The sequence below is a fragment of the Cricetulus griseus genome, chromosome 4 (genome assembly GCF_003668045.3).
Source record: "Cricetulus griseus strain 17A/GY chromosome 4, alternate assembly CriGri-PICRH-1.0, whole genome shotgun sequence".
Lineage (NCBI taxonomy): Eukaryota > Metazoa > Chordata > Mammalia > Rodentia > Cricetidae > Cricetulus > Cricetulus griseus.
Window position 1 is genome coordinate 214,289,484 of NC_048597.1, and position 22,536 is coordinate 214,312,019.

The 22,536-nt window shown below is 44.1% G+C and overlaps 1 pseudogene; it reads left to right on the forward strand.

Moving 5' to 3' along the window:
• Positions 1-884: 884 nt before the first annotated feature.
• On the forward strand, positions 885-21,803 carry LOC113833588 (annotated as a pseudogene).
• Positions 21,804-22,536: the final 733 nt, after the last annotated feature.

Below are 22,536 nucleotides of genomic sequence, written 5' to 3' on the forward strand. Positions count from 1 at the left end.
ACGTGTAAGATAAAACCTCCCAAGAAGGCATCTACGTTTTCATATCCCATTATGTCCTCCTTATTATAATTATTGCAATTAGTCAAAAAAGAGAAGAATTTTTAGACGATTGTAAATAAAGTCTAGTGGGAAAGTCAAACATTTATAAACGTTTGACAGCTGTGCATACATGTGATGAATATGCATTAATGACTTGATATTTACATTATATATACTACTTCAGGAAGCTGTTTGAGTCTGATGGTTTGCATTTAAACATGCAGGGCCCACCATGGAAGCAAGACATAAAACCACTAGATGAAGTGTGATTAGTTTGGGAAACCAGAGGATATTGAGTTCAAGAACTGATGATGTTGCAGTAGAGAAAGACTTCTCTCAAAGCATGTGAAACAGTTAACTCACATGAACTCACTGCAATGCTGGGTGCCCGCACACGGCTGAGTCCCTTGGGAGCAGGAGACGTGTCTGCTCTTCCGGAGGACCCAGGTTCAATTCCCAGTATACACACAGAAGCTCCTATCCATCTGTAACTCCAGTCCCAGGGGATCTGACACCCTCTTCTGGCCTCCGTGGCATCACACACACACACACACACACACACACACACACACACACACACACACACACACACACACACACACACAGTGCACAGGCATATATGCAGGCAAAGCACCCATACACTGGAAAATAAAGTTTGAGTATGCCACTTGGGCCGATAATGCTCCACACAAAAGCCACAGACTATCTTGCTGTGGGATAATCTTTTAGTCCACTGTGAATATGTGGCACTCTGATTGGTTTAATAAAAAGCCAAACGGCCAATAGCTAGGCAGGATTTCAGGACAGAGAGAATTCTGGGAAGAAGAAGGCTGCCCAGAGGAGGCATGACGTGCAAGAGACGGGGCAGCAAGCCACGAGCCATGTGGCAGCATGTAAATGAATAGAAATGGGATAATTTAAGTTATAAGGGCTAGTGGGGCAATCCTAGCTATCGGCTGAGGTTCATAATAAGTCTCCATGTCATGGTTTGGGAGCAACTGGCAAGACAGAAAAATCTGACTACACTAACAAATACCCCAGTGTCGTGCATATGAGAAATCCCCTTAAAAGTTGTCAGTCAAGGTTGTCCAAGTGATTCCCAAAACAATATAGGCTATTTCCGTTGCCTGTCGTTTCCTCTCCTAGGTTGAAGGTAAGTTCTATTACTAAAGACATCACACACTTTGGACACAAGACTCAGAAGATTCTAGCTGGATCCAGCCTGAAAGCCTCCTTCCCGTGGTCTAGCTTCTATAGTACCAGAAGGTGCTGTGCAAGCTGCCAAGGAAAGCAAACAATCAATTGTGGTGGCTATATACCATAACAATGACATGGCTAGATATCCCTAAAGGTACAATAGTGGCACTCGTATCTTGGCAGTAACCAACAACTGTCTAATCAGACTTGAGACCCACTTAACAGAAAGAAAACCATGCCTGGAACTAGAAACATAGCCAGCCACCCAACAACAGTGCACTCATGGATCTTAGACTTGGATGCCACTTTCCTAGACGGTGTACTTCCTAACTGCATTCTGAGACTTATTCTTATAATTCAGATAGTTATAGTGTTCACCCCACATCAAAAAAATGTAGACCATTTTACAGCAAATGTAGACCAGATATATATATATATATATATATATATATATATATATATATATATATATATAGTCACAGTAATAAAGAAAGAGAGACCATTAATTAGAAAGAGAATAAAGGGGTATTTGGAAGGGGTTAAAGGGAAGAAGATTGTGATGTAATTATATTTTAATTAAAATATAATGAAAGTCCCTCAATATTTCACCAAGGGTGGGGAGGGGCTTATGAGGCCCAGCCCTTCCAGAGGGACTATTGGCAGTTGGTGGTTGCTGAGGGGAGAGGATCATTCTCTTCAGTGAGTGTAGCCACAGAAAAGCAGCCAGTAGAAATGCTCCCACTTGTGCCCATGCAAGCAACCTTAATCAAACTCGGTGGGTCACACACAGAAGACACAAAAGTAGGCAGTGGGTTTCTTAAGAGTGGTGCAAAGTGTAATGGGGTGAAGATGACTGAAATTCACTATATACATGTATAAAACTGTCAACAAATCAATAAAATGAAGTTAAAACAATCTACTTTTTGTTGTTGCTGCTGTTGTTTTAATTTTTGTTTTTAACAATGCAGGAGACTGAACGCAGACCCTTGCACATTAGGTCAGTACTCTACCATTGAGCTATACCCCAGTCCAGCAGCAACCAATCTTAAGAAAGTCAAAATTAAACCAACTAATTTAACTACATCAAACAAAATAAATTAAATACACAAAATTAAATATGTCTCTATTAATATATAAACAAGTAATTATGTCCCCTATCCACTGAGCTGCATCCTCAACACAAAAATTTACTTTTTAAGATTCATTCAGTCAAAACATTACTTTGTTAGGCTAGTAGAGATGACTCGGTGGTTAAGAGCACTTGCTATTCTTGCAGAGGACCTGTGTTTAGTTCTCAGAATCCACACAGGGTGGCTTATGATCACCTGTAACTCCAGCTCTAGGGGATCCAATGCCTTTGACCTCCACAGGTTCCTGCACTGTCGTGTATGTACACACATACCCACACACCAACACACACATAATCTAAATATCTTTAATTATTTCATAATCACCACAGGGGAAAAATGATTCCAGAAGACATAGCAAAGGGTGATAAAAATCATTGGATAAAATTTTGCTGAAAAACAAGATAATCACTTCGGTGTTTAAATGATGTGTCCCCATATGTCTTGGACATTTGAGTAGTTGGTCCCCAGCTGATGGCTATATGAGGAAGATCAGGAGGTGTGGCCCTGCTGGAGGAAGTGTGTCACTGGGTGCAGGCTTTGAGGCTTCAAAGGGCTCCCACCATTCCCAGTGTGTTCTGCCTATGGGTGGATTCACATGTGAGCTGCCAGCTAGTCCTGTCACCATGCCCTTATTCTGTCATCGTGAACTCTAACCCTCAAAAACCATAAACCCAATTAAATGCTTTCTTTTATAAGTTGCCTTGATCATGGTGTTTTGCTCCAGAAATAGAAAAGTAACACAGTCTCAAGAGTATGTTTTAGTGGTGGCACACGCCTTTGATCCCAGCACTCAGGAGGCAGAGGCAGGAGGATCTCTGTGAGTTCAAGACCAGTCTGGTCTACAAGAGCTAGTTCCAGGACAGCCTCCAAAGTCACAGAGAAACCCTGTCTTGAAAAACCCAAAAGAAAAAATATCTACAGCCTTTTTAATGGCAGGCATGACAACCAAATGGTCACAACCACAAAACAAGAAAGAGAGACTGTAATCGTAGAACAATACATGAACTATCCAATACAAATGTGCACAATTTTAACACAGTTTCCCATTTTCTTTCTATCTATTCTTTATTCTCTGATATTGGCATTCTCTCTTCTCATGCTCACAGGGTTAGGATGAGCACTGGATCTGGAACTTTCTTACAGCGTAGTGTTGCAGTGTAGACTGTGAGCTCCATTGGGAGCTGTGAAGACATTCTTATGCACACATCACATTGGAACCCAAATGGTGTGTTTGGCAGTAAGAACTAACCTAAACTTCAGCCTAAAGTGATTGCATAAACACTAACATTTGCTTCCTGTACCCATTCTCAAATCTTAGCTTCTAGATATAAATACAACTTTGTTGTAAAATATTTGAGGGAAGCTGTGTCAAACATTTCAATGACAATTAATGGCTCCTTAGACTCCAAAGACAACAGTATGTAGAGCTTGGAGCTTTACACCAGCAAGTGGTGAGGAGAGAAGGCCAGCATGGCTCTCTGTGGAGCAATGAGTACATACTAATTCCCACCATGTGCCAACCACCGGTGTTAATCCAAAGATTGTCACACAATGGCTGAAGAGTTTAAACTTTTGGATGGGGTGGAGCATTGGCTGCAGGGCCATTTTAATTAGTCTATGTCTTCTCCACATGCTGACTTGTCTAATTCTTTGTGGTACCTGGTTCAGTTGGGTCATTTTCTGAAAGTGACATCAGTAAGATTAGTAGAGGTGTCTCGGGCTCACCCCAAGCCAAAAGGTTCCAGAATAATGAGTGAACACCACCATTTTGGTCAGAGTGACTAAGGTGTCATGCTGGGATGCTACAAGGGAGTGGCAGAAGCCCTGTAGAACACAGGAGTTCAAGATGGTCATTTAGAGATGGGAGGAAACACCTCACTTCTACACCCTGTTTTCCTAGTCAAAATCAGTTTAAACCAGCACATACCTCTCCTCTTGGGAAAAAAATAAGGGAGCCCCCAGGGGCCCTAAGCACGGCCCAGACATCTGCAGTCTTTGCTACTGGAAAACACTGTGATCCACAAAAGCCTCCAGCAGTTTGGGAAGCAGCCTAGAGGTCACATAACCACACTACTCCATGGAAGGAGCCTACGTTGTACTCTGCTATCTATCTGTGGCCCAAGCTGCTACTGTGTATGTCACCTTGAAGTTGAAGCTACTGCTAGGATGTATCCTGGCCCAGAAGACCACTAGGTACTGCATCTCTGTCACTGAGATCATCATGGTTATCATTGCACCAGGCTCATACATGGTAGTGTATCATCCCCAAGCCAACCTACTACAGTTCCATACTCCCTGGGGACAAGTTGATGTATCTCTCGACACCAGTTGGTAGCGGCCCCTACTCTTGACTACTCAAAACTTGGGCTTATAAGATGGACATGGTGCTACATACCTATTATCCCAGCACTTGTAAATAAAAAGCAAGAAGTTGAAGGCCAGCCTCGGCTACATAACAAATTTGAGGCCAGCCTAGACTAAGTGAGACCAGAAATGGGACGGAGCGGGGAAAGGAAGAGGACCTAGGTATAAAAGAACAGCCACATTCTCCCAGTTCCAGACCAGCCTAGTGTACTGCTGCCGATGATGATACTGGTGATAGTGGTGATGGTGATGATGATGGTGATGATGGTGATGGTGGTGATGGTGGTGATGATGGTGATGATGGTGATGGTGGTGATGATGGTGGTGATGATGATGGTGATGGTGATGATGGTGATGGTGATGATGATGGTGATGGTGGTGGTGATGATGGTGATGATGGTGATGATGGTGATGGTGGTGATGATGGTGATGATGATGATGTGATGATGGTGATGGTGATGATGGTGATGGTGATGATGGTGATGGTGGTGGTGATGATGGTGATGATGGTGATGGTGGTGATGATGATGGTGATGATGGTGATGGTGATGATGGTGATGATGATGGTGATTATGATGGTGATGTTGGTGATGATGGTGATGATGGTGGTGATGATGGTGATAATGGTGATGGTGATGATGGTGATAATGGTGATGGTGATGGTGGTGATGGTGGTGATAATGGTGATGGTGATGATGGTGATGGTAGTGATGATGGTGATGATGGTGGTGATAATGCACACAGGCAGGGGAGCAGCTGAAATCCTAGAACCCAAGTTTCCTCCAGAAATGAAGAGAAGCAAAGTGCAGTAAGAACTGAATAGAGCCCTTTCCACCGACTGACCCAGGAACGAGACACACCCAGGCAGGGAGGAGCTCCCTGCTCCCTGAACCTGGCATCACCCCACTCTTCCATCCCTTTCCGCTGACCAGCCCAGGAAAAAGAGCCCTCATCCAGTGGCTGAAGGAAGCAGAGACAGACATCCACAGATATACACTGAGCTGAAATCTGGAATTTAGTTGAAGAGAGGGAGGAATGAAGAGCGAAGGGGTCTGTACCAGGTTGGAGAAACCCACAGGAACAGTTGGCCTGAACAAGGGAGAGCACATCGACCCCAGATGCTGTCCGGGAGGCCAGTACAAGACTGATCCAGACCCCTGAACATGGATGTCAATAAGGAGGCCTCTGCACTCCAGGGAGCCTCTGGTGGTGGATTAGTATTTTTCCCTGGTGCAAGAAGGGACTTTGAGAGCCCATCCCATATGAAGGGTTACACTCTGGCCCTGGACACATGGGGAAGGGCCCAGGACCAGCATAGGAAGACTTGGTGGACTTTGCAGAGCCCCAGTTGAGGGCCCTACCCTGCCTGGGGAGTGGTGGGTGGATGGGGTGGGGGTAGACTGGGGGTGGGGGAGGAGGGATGGGGGTGAGGGGAGGGAGAGGGAGAAGGGACACACATGTGAAACAAGCTTGTTCCCTAACTAGAACTAATAAATAAATTTAAACAAAAAGAACTGAATAGAGTTAGCCAACAATTTCCATTGAGTGTCAGTCCTGCAACATGCATGTTTTATGCCTTCCTCCATGTCTCTGGAATAGTCTATACCTCAGCTCTGTCAGCCATAAAATTAGAGAGTGTGCTCAGAGTTAGTGTGAAGACATTGAAGCCGTGGAGAGGACAGATTTGTGGAAAGCTGTGAAATCAGAGGTTTCCATCACCTTTGAATGACCATCTACAAAACAGGAACCCCAAGCTGAGTCCTTTCTCATTGGTGGAACAAAACAGCAGTATTTTTTCATCAGAGATAAATGCTTTCTTTGTATCAAAGAGCTGACCACATCTTTAACTGGGCAAATCCAGGAAACAGCCTTGTTTTGATGGACATGAGATTCCAGATTCTAACAGACTTCCTATGGCAGTGGGAGAGAGCATCCCTCCCTCAAAAAGATGCAGGTGTGATGAGACACCACACAGAACACCATGGTCACCTGAGGGAACTAGGCTCTTCAGAACCAGCTGGCATCTATGTCTGTTTCAATGACTTTCATTTTTATCTCAAGAATCTCAGCTTAAAGGAACTCAGTGACATTGAACTATTTTTGTGTCATTTTTGATTTTTTTTTTTTTTTGGTTTTTCGAGACAGGGTTTCTCCGTGTAGCTTTGAAGCCTATCCTGGCACTCGCTCTGGAGACCAAGCTGGCCTCAAACTCACAGAGATCCGCCTGCCTCTGCCTCCCAAGTGCTGGGATTAAAGGCGTGCGCCACCAACACCCGGCTCATTTTTGATATCTTAAATAACTTTAAATAGAATTGGAAAAGCACACAATAACACAAACTTATCTGCTGCTGAAAAGGGTCAGATATTTCATTTCCTATCCTAAGATTCCCTGGGCTACAAACTCCAGGGAGGTGGGAATTACAACATTAACACATTTGCCAAGTTTGCTTCTGGCTTTGCAGATTCAGAAAGTGTGTGTATTTCTTCTCCCTAGAATCCTCAGGACTCCTTAATACACACCCATGAATGTGCACACACCAGGCAGGCTCTTAAGCATTTTCCAGAACCCAGCTCACAGGTCACTTCCTATCCAAGCCTGGTGGAGAGTCATTCACTCCTGTTGCTGTTTCCTTCTGAACTAGTACATGTATCTCAATGAGTAACTGAAATGTGTCAAGTTTTCTCTGTTGGCTTGTAACAGTTAACATCCATAACAGTTCTCTCCAGAATATGTTCTCCCCCCTCTTTTTTCTTCCTCACTTAACTTCATGACAACTTAGTGGCACACACCATTAGTCCCAGCACTCTAGAGGCAGAGGCAGGCGTATCTCTGAGTTTGAAGCCAGTCTGGTCTACAGAATGAGTTCCAGGACAGTAAGGGCAAAACAACCTGTCTCAAAAAAAAAACAAAAACAAAAAACTTCATGGCAACTGAAGTCTTTTGCTTTTGCTTGTATAGACCCAAAACCCTGGACTTGGCAGACACTCCTCTCCCATACACAGGAAATCTTGTAGAGATTTGGAGAGAGCTATCTAGGAATGACCCACCTGTCACTGCTACTGAAGACACCCTCATCTCTCTTTCCTGATGACTCCAACAACTTTCTGCCCTTTCTCCTGAAATCTACTGCCAACACTTCCCAGAAAGTGCTTGTGAAATGTAAGCCACTTCTCAAAACTTCCCCAGACTTCCTGTTCTTCTGAGGAAAGATGAATTAAGTTACAGACTGCTAAGTGATCTGACCCCGGCTTTTCTCCCTCACTCCTCTCTCACAGTCACTTTCAATTAACCTGGTGGAGGAGGAGGTGGGCCCTGTAAGTGTGGGCAAGCGCACATGTATGCATGCAGGGCTGGGGGGTGGGGGGGGGCAGAGAGCAACTTTGAGTGTGTTGTTCCTCAAAAGCCATCTGCCTGAAGGGACCTACCCCGTTTTCGGCAGCCATAACAGGCTAACACGTGGTTTGCCTGACCTTGCCTTGGTCACTAGGATGTCAGATGCACACCTTGTGGCAAGGAACCAATCAGAAGTTAGCTAGCAGGGCTATACTTTACGGCTCTAGGTGTGCTTTATGGACAAGCGCACAGCAGTGGCGTACAGAGCACAGCAACCACCCTGGGAGGACCTATAGATCATAGCAACCATTTGACCAATCAACACAGGGCAGGTCCTCCAAGCCTGGAGGTGGACCAATCCTGAGCCTGTGCGTACCCCTAGACGCTCCCCTTATGCTGTCCTATAAGATCTCTGTCCCATGGTTTCTTTCCCCAGCCATCCACAGTGGTGGATGGATGAAAGGCCCGAGCTAATGGGGTTAGCTCGTTAAACAACTTCGATAAAAGACTCTTTGCTTTTGCATCGAAATGGGCCTCTTGGTGATTTGGGGATTCAGAATGTAGGCACAAAACTGCCTCTGGAGACAGTGTCTCTCACTAGAGCCTGGCGCTTGCCAGTTAAGCTATGGTAAACCAGCAAGGCCCTGAGATACACCTGTCTCTGCCTCCCCTGCCTCCCTAGCATACACTGGGGACTGAAGTCAGATCTTCATGTTTGCCCTACTAAGCCATCTCCCCATCCTTCATGTTCACTTTTTATACTCATCACTTTGGTCTGCTGTTCTTTTTTTTAAGATTTTATTTTATTTTATTTTTTTATTATGTATACAACATTCTGCTTCCATGTATATCTGCACACCAGAAGAGGGCACTAGACCTCATAGCGGATGGTTGTGAGCCACCATGTGGTTGCTGGGAATTGAACTCAGGACCTCTGGAAGAACAGTCAGTGCTCTTAACCTCTGAGCCATCTCTCCAGCCCTGATCTGCTGTTCTTCAAATTAGCCAGACACTCCCTGGAGTGGGGGAGAGGGGAGGCTCTACACTTCCTGTTTCCAGGATGGGGGGGGTGGGGGGATGGGGAGACTATACTTCCTGTTTCCTCTGTTTGGAATGTTCTTCAGTATGGTTCCATGACCAAGGCGCTCACATCTTTGACGTCTGAACTCAAATGTCACCTTCACAACCACTTTGTCTGTAACTGCTACCCAGCCTTCCTTCCCTGCTCCACTTTCCCTTGTTCATGTCACTGTGGTTGTTGATAACACTTTTCACACCCCCATCTCTCTCTAGAACACAACCAAAGCCTTTCGTTTTCCATGCTGTCCTTTGAATGTGATTGTATAGATTCATTGGCTTATAGGGAAAGGCGCCTCTTTTAAGATAGGATGTTCTACAACAATTTAAAGTATCCTTGGGAAGTCTGGTATGCCCTGGTCCATCATTCTGGGAAACAGAAGATGTAAAACCTATTTATGTCCTCCTTGATTCTTTAATTACAATTAAATTTTAAAGTCATTTGCATTAAGAATATAACCACATCATGTGTGGAAGTTCATGCCTTTAATCCCAACATTCATGGGGCAGAGACAGGTGAATCTATGTTAGTTCAAGGCCAGCCTGGTCTACATATCAAGTTCCAGGACACTCAGGGATACATAAAGAGACCCCAAAATTATATGTATATATAATATATATTTGCTTTTGACAGTTAGAGGCTTTAATTTACAACATTCTAGTTTGTGTGTCTGTGTTTTTTTTTTTTTAAGCTATCATAGTATTTTAAGGGCACTAAGTTTAAGAGTCCAGAGAACACCGAAAAGGAGTCATTCTACCATTGCAACCTATCACCAAGAAGGAATCGAGGATGTGGTCAGAATGAGAAACCACCAAAGTTCAGTAAGGTAATGAGCTGTTACTTCATAGAAGGCAGGAGAAGAACTAGGGATGTTAGGATACGACAGAATAGTGAAGGCCAAAGTACCAAGCAGACAATACTCATCATTTCATTTCCTCTGAACTACGACATGCTGTATTTGCCGCTGCTGCTGCAGAGTACAGACAAGACTCCATTCCTCTTGCTCAGACACAAAATAAACATCTCCAAAGATCTTTCCAGGAAGCCCATTTCTGAGAATCTGAAACTGCCCGACAGCACTCTGGGAAAGCAGACTTTGCAAAGGTCACTGGGCTACAGTGTTCAGAGGCCAAAATAAAAATGGCCCCTCTGCATTTTGCAGCCCCTGAGCTGATTGCCTAGCTTCTAAAAATCAATACAAAAAGAAGAAGAAAGAAAGAAAGAAAGAAAGAAAGAAAGAAAGAAAGAAAGAAAGAAAGAAAGGGAGGAAGGAAGAAAAGACAGACAGGAAGGAGGGAATGCACACCAAGGACAATGCTTTGTTCTCCTGTGGACACTGTGAAACAATTCTCAGCCAGGATTTAGTGCATTCATCCCACCTAAGTCAACCCTAATGGTATTCATCATCTTGTAACATGAATTATATAAAGATCCAGAGGTTGATATTGGGGTTCAATTCTATCTTCTTACCTCTACGTCAGGCTGAATGGGTTGATCCTGTCTCCATGAGCTCTTACCAAGCCTCCTCAGTGTGTCTGGAGAATGAATGCACCTATCCTCAGTGTGGCTGGAGAATGAATGACTCCTACTGAATACTGAAGACCCTGTTTCTATCTTTTATACCCCTCCAGTGTTGGGACTAAAGGCTTGTCTGTTACTCTTTTAGACTGATTCAATCTTGTGTATCCCTGGGTGGTGGCCGTGAACTCAGAGAGCTCCTTCCACCTCTTAATCCCGAGTCCTAGGATTAAAGGTGAATACCACCAGCTCCTAGTTTCTGACTGCTGGGATTAAAGGTGTGTGCCTGGCTTCTATGACTTGTGGCTGACTTTGCTCTCAGGCAAACTTTAATAAATCATAAATAACATATCACTACACGGTCTCTATGTTTATTCAGTGAATTTAAATATAGAATAGGATCATCATGATAGGTCAGCAGGTCACCAACCCTAATGACCCCAATTCAATCCTCGGAACCCACACTAAGGAAAGGCTCTACTAGACTCCTGTGAGTTGTCCTCTGACCTCCACAAGCATGCATGACATAAACAATACATGGATAAATGTAAAAAAAAAAGTATAAATATATTTCCCAAAGCCATCTAAAATGTATATACTATTGAATTCTTATCAACTTTATGTTAAATTTCCTTAGAGTACTTTATAAAAAAATAACCATTTTCTTCAGCTCTATGCCAAAGTGTTTAGAATGATGGTCTCTACCATTTACTTTTAAATTCATTAAAATAATAATAAGATGAGCCAGGTCTAGTGGCACAGCCCTGTACTAGCTATTTAGGATTGCTAAAGCAGGAGGGTGGCAAGTTCAAGGCCAACCTAAGCAACTTATTGAGAACCTGTCTCAAAATAAAAGCTTTAGGAGTCTGTATGAATGTGGCTCAGTTGATACAATTCTGTCTCAAGCACTGCAAAAAAATTAAAATAATAATAAACTATGGGGTCTAATTAATGAATTCTGTTAGTTAAATTTTACTGTACCTTTTACTGTACACACACACACACACACACACACACACACACACACAAACACCTATGAATCCTTGTAAGCTCTCCAGAGCTGAAGAGATGGCTCAGCAGTTATGAGCACTGGCTGTTCTTTCAAAGGACCCAACCTCAATTCCCAGCACCCATATGGCCGCTAACAACTGTCTGTAATGCCAAGATCTGATACTCTTACACAGACATACACGCAGGCAAAACATCAATGTAAATAAAGTAAAAATAAATTATTTAAAAAGGAAGAAAAGAAAATCACTCCAGTTTCTGATGCGGGGTTGCCACCATCTGCTCCAGCATGCTCTGTGAAGGACAGTAGTCTTTCATCTGAGTTTTATATCTTGACTATACCTGTTGAATCACTAAATTGCCAGGGCCTTCTCCTCCCCTTGGTTCTGCCACCTAACACCAATCTGCAATTTTTAAATCTCCAAAAGCTTTGTAGCAGTGGAATAATCCACAGGACACACATCAGACCCAGGACTAATTGGGTTCTCCTTCCCACAAGAAAGAAAATTCTGGATGTGTCTCCTGCTACTTCATATCTTCTTGCTCAGTGAAAGCTCAGAGACTTGCAGGTTCCTTCTTATCACAGTTTTCAACCTGAGATATTTTCTCTATTTTTCTAGTCAGTATTCTTTTGGATTCTTCTCTGCCTCTATCCGGGCCTCACTTTCTCTCTGCCGCTTTACTATCTGAAGTCACTCCCATCTGTCTATGTGCTCACATGCCTCTTTCTCTCTTGGCCTACGGAGGAAAGAAAATACGTTTGTGGGCCAAGCATAGGTGGCATGGTGGCACCTGGCCTGTAAACCCAGGACTTTGGAGGGAAAGGCAGAAGGATCAGCAAGTGTTCAAAGCCGGCCTCTGTTACAAAGCAAGTTTGAAGCCATCCTGGGCCATGGTGAGACTCTATCTCAAAAAAATCAAAATAAACAAACAGTACAAAGAAAGAGAAAAAGAGGAGAGGGGAAGAGAGAGCATGTGTAAAAACAAAAACAATTATATCCACATTAATACATGACAAGAATGATGTCTGGTGAAACTTAAATTCTGAACGGTATCCAGTTAAAACCATTAATACCTCTATCAATAACTGGTTGATCTTACAACTGAGCAGTTATAGTCAATGTGTCAGGTAAAACATGAGAGAATGTCAACATTTAAATAGAAAGCTATTGTAATCATACTTAAAAACGGACACGTGTAGATCTTACAAACTACTTATTTAGGGTTTTGTTTTACATTAATTCATAATAAAAGATGGTTTCATGTGGAAAAAAATAAAAGAAAACAAAGTATACATCTAAACCTACCCCCTAAGAAAAGAAACTCTTACCTGACAAATCCTGAAGTCTTCTCAATTTCTCCTTATCCTCATCACTTAAGACTCTGAGCCTTAGGAATTAATTCACTAGAACTCACGAAGCCTGAAGGACTCAGTGACACACCAGCATTTCCAGTGTTTAATACTCTCCAGAGACGGGGCGGGGGGGTGGAAAGGAGGCTGAGTTTATACTAAGATACAGGGCCTGCACTCATGCATGTTTTATTGTCATTAACCAAATATGGTAATTTGCCCTGTAAACACTGGTCTTGAAAATGAACAAACATACCAGGATGAATGTTCTCAAAAAAAAAAAATAGTAATAAGGAAAATAGCACAAATGAAACCAACTTTTTTTTCAATTCTGGTTAAATTCTGCAGGGAAAATATTTTCATCATAAGTATCCCTAGCTCAATGTTTTCACTTTCTGTGAAGTCTCTAAACTATAAGTTTCTTGAAATTATTCATTTTTGAGTCATCCATACACCTACATCCCTATAGCAAAGAGTCTTAAACATACTGGGTCTCAACACAATATATATAATGGATGAGTGAAGCAAAAACTGATGAACTGGACAAGGACAGACAGTGCCTATACTTCTAACATTAATGTAGGAAGTGTTAACATTCATCTTGGATGCTGTAAACAAACGCATGACAATCAGATTAAGAGGCACATGGAGTCAAAACATATATTAGCATGTACATGTGTATGTGCATGAGTTAGACTAAGAGACTGTTCTGGTTTGATTTCTGCTGCTATGATCAACACTGTGACCATAAGCAACTTGGGGAGGAGAGGGTTCGTTTCATTTTACAGCTCATAGTCCATCATTAAGGGAAGTCAGGGCTTAGGACCTGGAAGCAGGAAGAGAATCAGAGTCCATTAAGGAACACTACCTACCGATTTGCTCAGTTTGCCTTCTTATATGACTCAGGACCACCTGCCCAGGGGATGCCCCGCCCACAGTGGGTTGGGCCCTTCAACATCAATCTTTAATCAAGAAGATTCCGTACAGGCTCACCTGCAGGCCAATCTGATGAAGGCATTTTCTCAGTTGAGGTTCCCTCTTTCCAGATGATGGCACATTGGCAAAAATAACTAAACAGCAGAGTTAAACTGCTATAATAAAAGGCCCAACAAGTTAGCTTAAAGGAGAAAGATTTGTTTCTTTCTTGCATACATATGTATTACAGGTCAGCAGGTGGCTAGCTAGCATAGACCACACAATCATTCAGGGATTGAGGCTAATACAGATGCCGTACTCCATACCTGGTACCTGAGATTCTTACAAGCATCATCCAGATAGCCAATGGGAAGTATGAAAGGGCTAAACCCAGGGACTTCCCCCTAGACAAGGAAAGAGGAAGTTGCATCGTTTCCACTCGTGTTCCATAAGTCAAAACATAGACACCCTATCCAGCTACAAAGGAAGCTGTGAGATTTGCTCTCCAGCTAGACAGCCGTGTACTCAGCTTGATTTCTTTATCATGTAAGAGCAGCAGGAGGGTAGACAGAAAGACAAGGGTCGAGGAAATTGGCTGTCATCACCATCACATTTTGGACAGATCATTATTGCCATCCTCTTAGGACCTGAGGGCACATGCTTGGCATGAAGGACTACTATTTAGTTTCTGGCGTAACTATTTGAGGAAATGGGGTCAAATGACGTTTCCAGAAACCAACTGTCACTAGAAAGACAGCCTGTCATTAAGAGAGTTGAATTCTCATTTCTCGGTGTTTTTTTCAGACTTGATAAATTTGACAGAAAAAAAACCTAAGGAGCCTCCTACATAGAGGATTAGTGCTAAAGTGAGGGACCAGCTCACCCTTCACCAGCTATTACCCGTGGCATGGGACTAATGGGGTAGAATGCTGCTCTGCTTGGAAACAGTTACTTAGCACGTAGGTGAGAAGCAGACATTGTTTATTAAGTGGTTGATTCCCTGAGAGAAGCAAGTTATCATGCTTAAAATGCCACCAATAAATATTTGTGCTTCTACCCAGGGACTAGCACTGCCCTTGACCCGGGTCCAAGAAGCCTCTTGTTGCAGCAAATAGTGATTAACGCAGAGACTGGTGCGTGCATGCTCAAGGTGTTGAGAGTGTTGAGTGCCATCTGTACTACCCCTCCGGGGCTCAAGGAACATCTCAGAAAGCAGAAAGAACATCAGAACCAGGTGATGTGAAGGTGTGTCTTGTGTCATGAAGGCTTGCTTTGGGTCATGATGTGACCATTGCATTCGAGAACTCCCAGCAGCGCGGTGGCTATAGTGGGTCTGGGGATGCTCATGGTGCCGCTGCCCCCATCCCCGACCCAGGAGCTAACAATTTCAGTCCTTCTGAGAATCCTCTGAAAAACTATACAGAATGAACCTTGGAGGCCACACATAAAAAAAACAATTGCTATCGGTCAGTGGTCACTTCCAGGACAAGGGTAAGGCTTGCCATTTCCAAGCTACCCTACGAGCAGGCTTAGTAAACACCCTGCACACTAGAAAAAGTCCTGGGACTGCAGTGGGGAAAACTCAGGGAGGGAGGCTGTGCGCATGCCTGTGACTTGTTGCAGCTGTCGGTGAGCAGCTAGGGAGTTCAGGGATGCTCTGAGATCCAGATGTGGACAGTGGGTCAGCAGCACGGGCATGCTCGCCAAAGTTTTTAAAACAGATCTTGTCTCAGAACCTCCCCCTTTCCACTCGCACTGTCTAGTCTCAGCAGGGATTGGGACCAAAATCCCAGGTTAGAGTCCACAGAGCCTTCACGTTTTGTTGTTGAAAAACAAATTTATGCCCATACCCATTATTGGCCCCGTGGGGTATAACGGGCTTGTTCCCAGCTTTAGGTTTTCCCTCGATAGATTACAAACTGTTCGAGGAGAAAAAACTGCCTCATTTACAATGGGTGGCAGGCAGTAGGTTCTCAATAAATATTCACAGAACAGATAGGCGGACAGATATTCACCTCAGGAACATAAACTCCAAAAGTCCTTCTCTGTATTCTTGTAGCTGTCAAGACATTCCCCCCCTCCCAAGTCACTTCCTGGTGTCGGGCTGTGGAAACCAGGCTGCTGTTCCCAGGAGGCCCTAATGCCCGGCATAACCCAGTCTCCACGGAGAGGATGTGTCCTCTGTGAAGCTGGGTTTTTGTTGTTTTTTTTTTTTTAAACACTTCGGGTTTTTTATTATTATTATTATTAACAAAAGGACATGAAGAAACTTGTTTTCACAAACGATGTTGTCAGAAATTCAACTGTTAAAAAAATCACAGTGAGAATGAAACACCTCCTTCCTGCCTGGAGCATCAGAGTCATTTTAACACAGTCTCCATTTCCACACCAGGTACACAGCACCAGATAAGGGATCAGCAGCCAGCGTTCTACATGTGTCTTCGCTTTGTAGTTTCCAAGGAAACAAAGATCGGAAGTTCTCAGTCTCAGCCTAAGCTAGATGTCAATCTCTAGACACATCCCAGCCTTGCCTTGAGCTAGCACATACTGCTTTTTGTTGCAATTTCATCCAAACCTCACTCCTATGAGTAATTGTGCCTCCCTCTATCTGGCTGGGGCCCTAAGGCCTCTCTGCTCTCTGGTGGGGGATTCCTCTGGCTGAGCAAGTCAACCTAATTTTGTTGGACATCAGCACAGTCTTTATCAGATGAACTTTTTCTTATTTCCTTGCTGCTTTATTTTGTTTGGTTCTGAGAGAGGCTTAACTGGTGTGCACAGCGATGCTCAGCTGGCTGGCTCACCTCTAGTCAATTTGTGTACAGCACAGATTATTGGGGTCTAGCCTGCTAGTCATTGCCATGAAAATCACATAGAGACAGACAGGAAAAAAAAAACTGGGCAGGTAAATGTCAATCAGAAGTCAAGTCAGGATTTTTTAAAAAGACTTAGAAACTCTAGGTGTGATGGGCTTTGATTTCATTATCATGGAACTGTAGAGTTTGTTTGTTGTTACTGTTGGTTATCCTTTGCTTTGCCTGAAGATGCGTGCGTACGTGCGTGAATGTGTGTGTGTGTGTGTGTGTGTGTGTGTGTGTGTGTGTGTGTGTGTGTGTGTGTGCCACAAAGGTCAGAGGCATCAGATCCCTATGGAGATGGAGTTAAAGAGAGCTGTGGATGCCCAGCATGGAGGCTGGAAATTCTACTCAGGTCCCTTTGCAAAAGCAATAGCCACTCTTAACTGCTGAGACATCATCTCTCCAGCTCGTGCTTTGTAAGACAGAGTCTCACTCTGTCACGCAGGCCGGCCTGGAACTCACAACAGTCCCCTGTCAGCCTCCCAAGTGATGGCTTACAAACCTGAGCCATTATGCACAACTTGATGGGCTTTTGAAAGAGGTACTCAGGAGGCAAACACAGGCAGATGCTCTTGAGTTCTGTTGAGCTACACAGTGGTAGCCACTCTATACCAATGGGAAACTCCCTCCTCAGCTACTTGGGGAGCTACCAATCACAGAAAACAGTTCACCCCTTAAGTGACCCAAGATCAGTTTGTGAGCACAGTCGGCCAATAACAATCTTGCCTTAGTCACAACCACTGCCACACACACAAACACACACACACACACACACACACACACACACACACACACACACACGTCAGGGGGAGGGGAGGGAGAGACGGACAGACACATAGACACATGCATACACACACACACACACACACACACACACACACACACACGTCAGGGGGAGGGGAGAGACAGACAGACAGACACACAGACACATGCATACACACACACACACACCTTGCTATAAAATTTTAGGGAAGAACAATAATGTTTCCTGGTTTCAGCTTGGTCTCTGACTCTAAAGCATAGGGAAAAAAAGAGGAACTGAAATCCTGGACTCTGCCCTTTCCACTTTATTTCATTTTACCTTGTTTGTTTGGTCTTTGTTGGTGAGGGGTGTTGTTTACAAGGGTGAGCATATGACCTTATCTGCCTAAACTGGCTCAGTGGAGTTTTGGCCGCTCATGATCCACCATCATCATCTGAGTTCATAGATGCAATTAAACTCTTTCTGCAGGGCCCCCAATCATGCTCCCTGGCTTGTCATCCATCTCATCTCTGAAAATGCAAGGTTGTGTGTGCTTCTGCATGTTAAACTACAAACCTCACAAAACAATATGGCTTCAACTGCCAGGAATCCTAAAACCAAACACAGCATCTAAAGGAGCAAATACATTTCAAATACATTTACAGTCACAGAATTTAGCCCTGGAATGGATGTACAGATGATGTAGTCAAAATCTTTCACAGAAAAAAAAAAACTTTCTTCTAAAATAATGATGCTTTTTGCCTGAGGAGCATCACGGGAGCCCTTCACAGACATGCTCTACGGTAACTGAGGTCTACTCATTCTGATCCTGTCCTGTTCAGTCCATCCTTCAATCTGACGGAAACTGCCGTCAGTGAGAACATCTCCATTCTCCTTCACTGATGGGAGGATGAGGGGCAGTGAAGGAAGGAATGATGACCTCAAGAAAGGCAGGAGGAGAATGAAGGAAGATAATAGTGTATCACCAAGAACTAATACTTCTGAAATTGTTTCAGAGCCTGGAGTTTACACCGACACCACTTCTGAAAAGGTAGAGGGCATTCATTAAGGCTATGAGAGAAGACTTGGTGCCAAACTCAAGTATCCCTAAGATTCTGTTACAATCACCTTTGTACTGAAACATAAAGATCTATGTTTAAAATGAGTTAGACAATGCTGGCCACAAATGTATACATTCAGTCAGAACTGTGGTGGCACACACCTTTAATCCCAGCACTCAAGAGGCTGAGGCAAGTGGATCTCTGAATTCCAGGCCAGCCAGGACTATAGAGAGAAACCCTGTCTCAGGAGGGAAAAAAAAAAAAAAAAAAACTCAGGATAGAGCTCTAAAGACATTTTTCCATGTCATGTGTGTAATGTGCATAAAGTCTTTAAAGCGCTTTCCCAAAGATAGTGCAAGTGGGTCTTAGAAGCAAATTGCCTTAATCTGAGAGGTCAAGTGCAGGTTCACACAGCAAACATTGTCGCTCTCAGTGTTTCAGCTTCTATCTCCAACTACCTTAGGGTCTTTGAAACAAGGACTTGCAAATTAACTCAGTGGCCACTGGAGATGAATTTTTCTTTCATAAAATCAGTGAGGTTGTGGATCTGTGGACTTGATGCTACCACTAAAGATGTTCCCCATCATTACCCGAACAGAATGGAAAAAGATGCCAGGGGCACACATAGGCACAATTAACCGTCATTATGCTCCGAGATTTCTGCCTGAGACTCACCCAGGGTGCTTTGTTTGTCAAAAGTTTCTGGTCAGTCTCTCATTTAGATGGACTCTACCTCATGCTACCTCGTGACCAAGCCTAGAATATTGTCACGTTACCCTCTGTCCCTGAAAGAACAAAGAAAGGTTTCTTTCAAGTCTATAGCTTAGTGAACCAATCGGAGTTGCTGACAGGGGCAAGGACAACAGCCCCACCACCAAAGAGGTGTCCCCTTCCTGGCAAGTGTTAACTGCTTATACATTCCCAAGGAAGGAAGGGGAATCTTGAGCCCTCCTTGCTTCCATGGGTCAATGCCGGTGGGCCCAGTGCTGTGGAAGGGGTCTCGTCTGATTTACGATGGCAATGAACACCCAGCCTGGAGGAAACAACCATACAACTAAATCCCTTCCACCAGCTCATACATTGTTTTTGTTTTGTTTTGTTTTTATTTGAATTAGAAAAAAAGATTGTTTTACATGTCAATCCCAGTTCCCTCTCCCTCCTCTCCTTCCCTACAAACCCCCCAACTAAAACCCTACCTAACACATATCCTTTCTGCTCCCCCTCGAGGGTGAGGCCTTCCATAGGGGTCATCAGAGTCTATTCTGTCCTTTGGGATAGGGCCTAGGCCCACCCCTGTGTGACTTGGCTCAGGGAGTATTCCTCTATGTGCAATGGGCTCCCAAAGTCCACAACTGTGCTAGGGATAAGTACTGAACTACTAGGTCCCATAGATTTCTGAGGTTTCCTCACTGAAACCCATGTTCCTGGGGTCTGGATCAGTCCCATGCTGATATCCCCGCTATCAGTCTGGGGAGCAAGAGTTCCCCGATGTTCAGGTCAGCTGTTTCTGTGGGTTTCACCAGCGTGGTCTGGACCCCTTTGCTCTTCACTCATCCTTCTCTGCAACTGTATTCCAGTTCAGTTCAGTGAGTAGTTGTGGGTGTCTGCTTCTACTTCCACCAGCTGCTGGATGAGGGCTATTGGGTATCATATAAGACAATCATCAATTCTCATTATCAGGGCAGGGCATTTAAGGAAGCCTCTCCTCTGTTGCTTATATTGTTAGCTGGTGTCATCTTTATAGATCTCCAGACATTTCCCTAGTGCCTGATTTCTCTGTAAACCTAAAATGTCTCCCTCTATTATGGTATCTCTTTTCTTGTTTTCTTCAATTCCCACCCCCACTCAACCTTTCTGCTCCCTCATGTCTTCATCACCCTTCCTCTTCTCCCCTTCTCATTCTCCCAGCTCCCTCCCCCCTCTTCCCGTGCTCCCAATTTGCTCAGGGGATCTTGACCCTTTCCCCTTCTCTAGGGGACCATGTATGTCTCTCTTAGGGTCCTCCCATAATTGTTTTTTATCCCTCTATTCTTCAATGTTCCCTGAGCCTTGGGGTAGGTGGTGAATGAGCACTGGGCTGTCCTGGCTCAGTAACTGTCACTTAGTCCCAGCAGTTTGACTGGTTATGCAGGAGCCACCACCCACTTCAAAAAATATCTCTGATCATGGTTGACATCAGCAGTTATCTATGGGCATAAGAATAAATGCTGAGAAGGTCATTTGACAGGCATGCTACCTCCATTGAACAACATAAGTAGCTTCCTCCCTAGGGCCTCAAATTATGCAGCCTTTGCCTCAAGTAGTTCTAATACTCAGTCCCTCCCTCCCAAAGCAATCAGACTGATCCCGCCCACCTCCAATATCCCATAGTCTCCAGACCAAGCTTTGAGGGGCTCTTTCCTTTCTTGTTTAATTCTTTTGGGGGTGAGGGAGACTAGAGAGACATGGCTCGGTGCTTAAGAGTGCTTGCTGCTTTTCCAGAGGACGTGAGTTTGTTTCCCAGCACCAACATGAGACATCTCATACCACCTACAGTTGTAGCTCCAGAGAATCTGATGCCCTCTTCTGGTCCCTATGAGCACTGACTGCATTCATGTGCACATACATACCCCCAAGAGACACACAAATACATGCATACATATAGTTAAAAATAAAATCTTCTAAGATAGCCAGCAAGATAACACTTGGCACTGAGCCTACTGGCCCAAGTTCAATCCTTGGGACCAATATGGTGGGAAAGAGAACCAATTCCAGCAGGTTATCCAGTGACTCCACATATGTGCTGTGGAATGCTTTTGTCCACATACATACATACATACATACATACATATAATTTAATTTTTTTCCTTTAAAAAAAATCTTTCCTAATCCAAGCCGTTTAGAGGCAGAGTATTCCATGATGGTTAATTTTTTCTGTACTGGAGTACAGAGCCCACAGCCCACTTCCTCTTAGCTGCAGCCAATCATCCAGGACGAGGCTCCATCATACCAAGTCACCTCAAATGTGACAAGGACATACACTTCACTGAGGAGACACCTCCCTCAACAGGGACTGGCATCAGTCCTGCCTGACATGTGAGAAATTTGGAAAGACACCGACCTCTGGGGGCCATGAAGGCAAACAATACTACAACCATCCCTGCTACTCAGCCATGTTCAGGCCCAAAGATCTGGGTGAGGTGGAACTGAGAGTTACACTTTCCTAGGTTAGGAAAACTCTAACGACCCAGACACGTGCCAGGCCTCCCCCCCCCCAGACACCAGACACCCCTCTTGCCCTTAATAAACCCGAATCTTGATGGGGTAGAGAATTTCTGTGCTAGGCCATTAAGGCCCCTGTTGGCATACTGAATCATGAATTATATTCCCTTACTTGATATTAAAGGTCCTCTATCCATTCTACCTCACTTTCCCTTTTGTCCACTTTTCCTGTCAACTCCAAAGCAAATGTGGCAGTAGTAACGTCATGTCATTTTCCCATTGTATTTATACCTTCAAGTTCTCTCTGGGTAGACAGCTATCTTAGTTAGGTTTTCTATTTCTGTGATTAAACACTATGACCAAAAAGCAAGTCGGGGAGGAAAGGGTTTTTTCAGCTTTTTCAGGGGTGACTTTTCATCAAAGGAAGTCAGGACAGAAACTCAAACAGGACAGGAACCAGGAGGCAAGAACTGATGTAGAGGCCATGGAGGGGTGCTGCTTACTGGCTTGCTCCCTATGGTTGCTCAGCCTGCTTTCTTATAGAACCCAGGACCACCAGCCCAGGAATAGCACCACTCACAACAGGCTAGGCCCTCCCCCACTGATCAGTAATTAAGAAAATGCCTTACAGGCATTCCAATAACTCCCTCTTAAGGAAGCATCTTAACTGAGATGACTTTGGTCTGGGTCAAGCTGACATAAAGCTAGCAGCACAACAGTTCAATCTGTTATGTGTCTTCCTC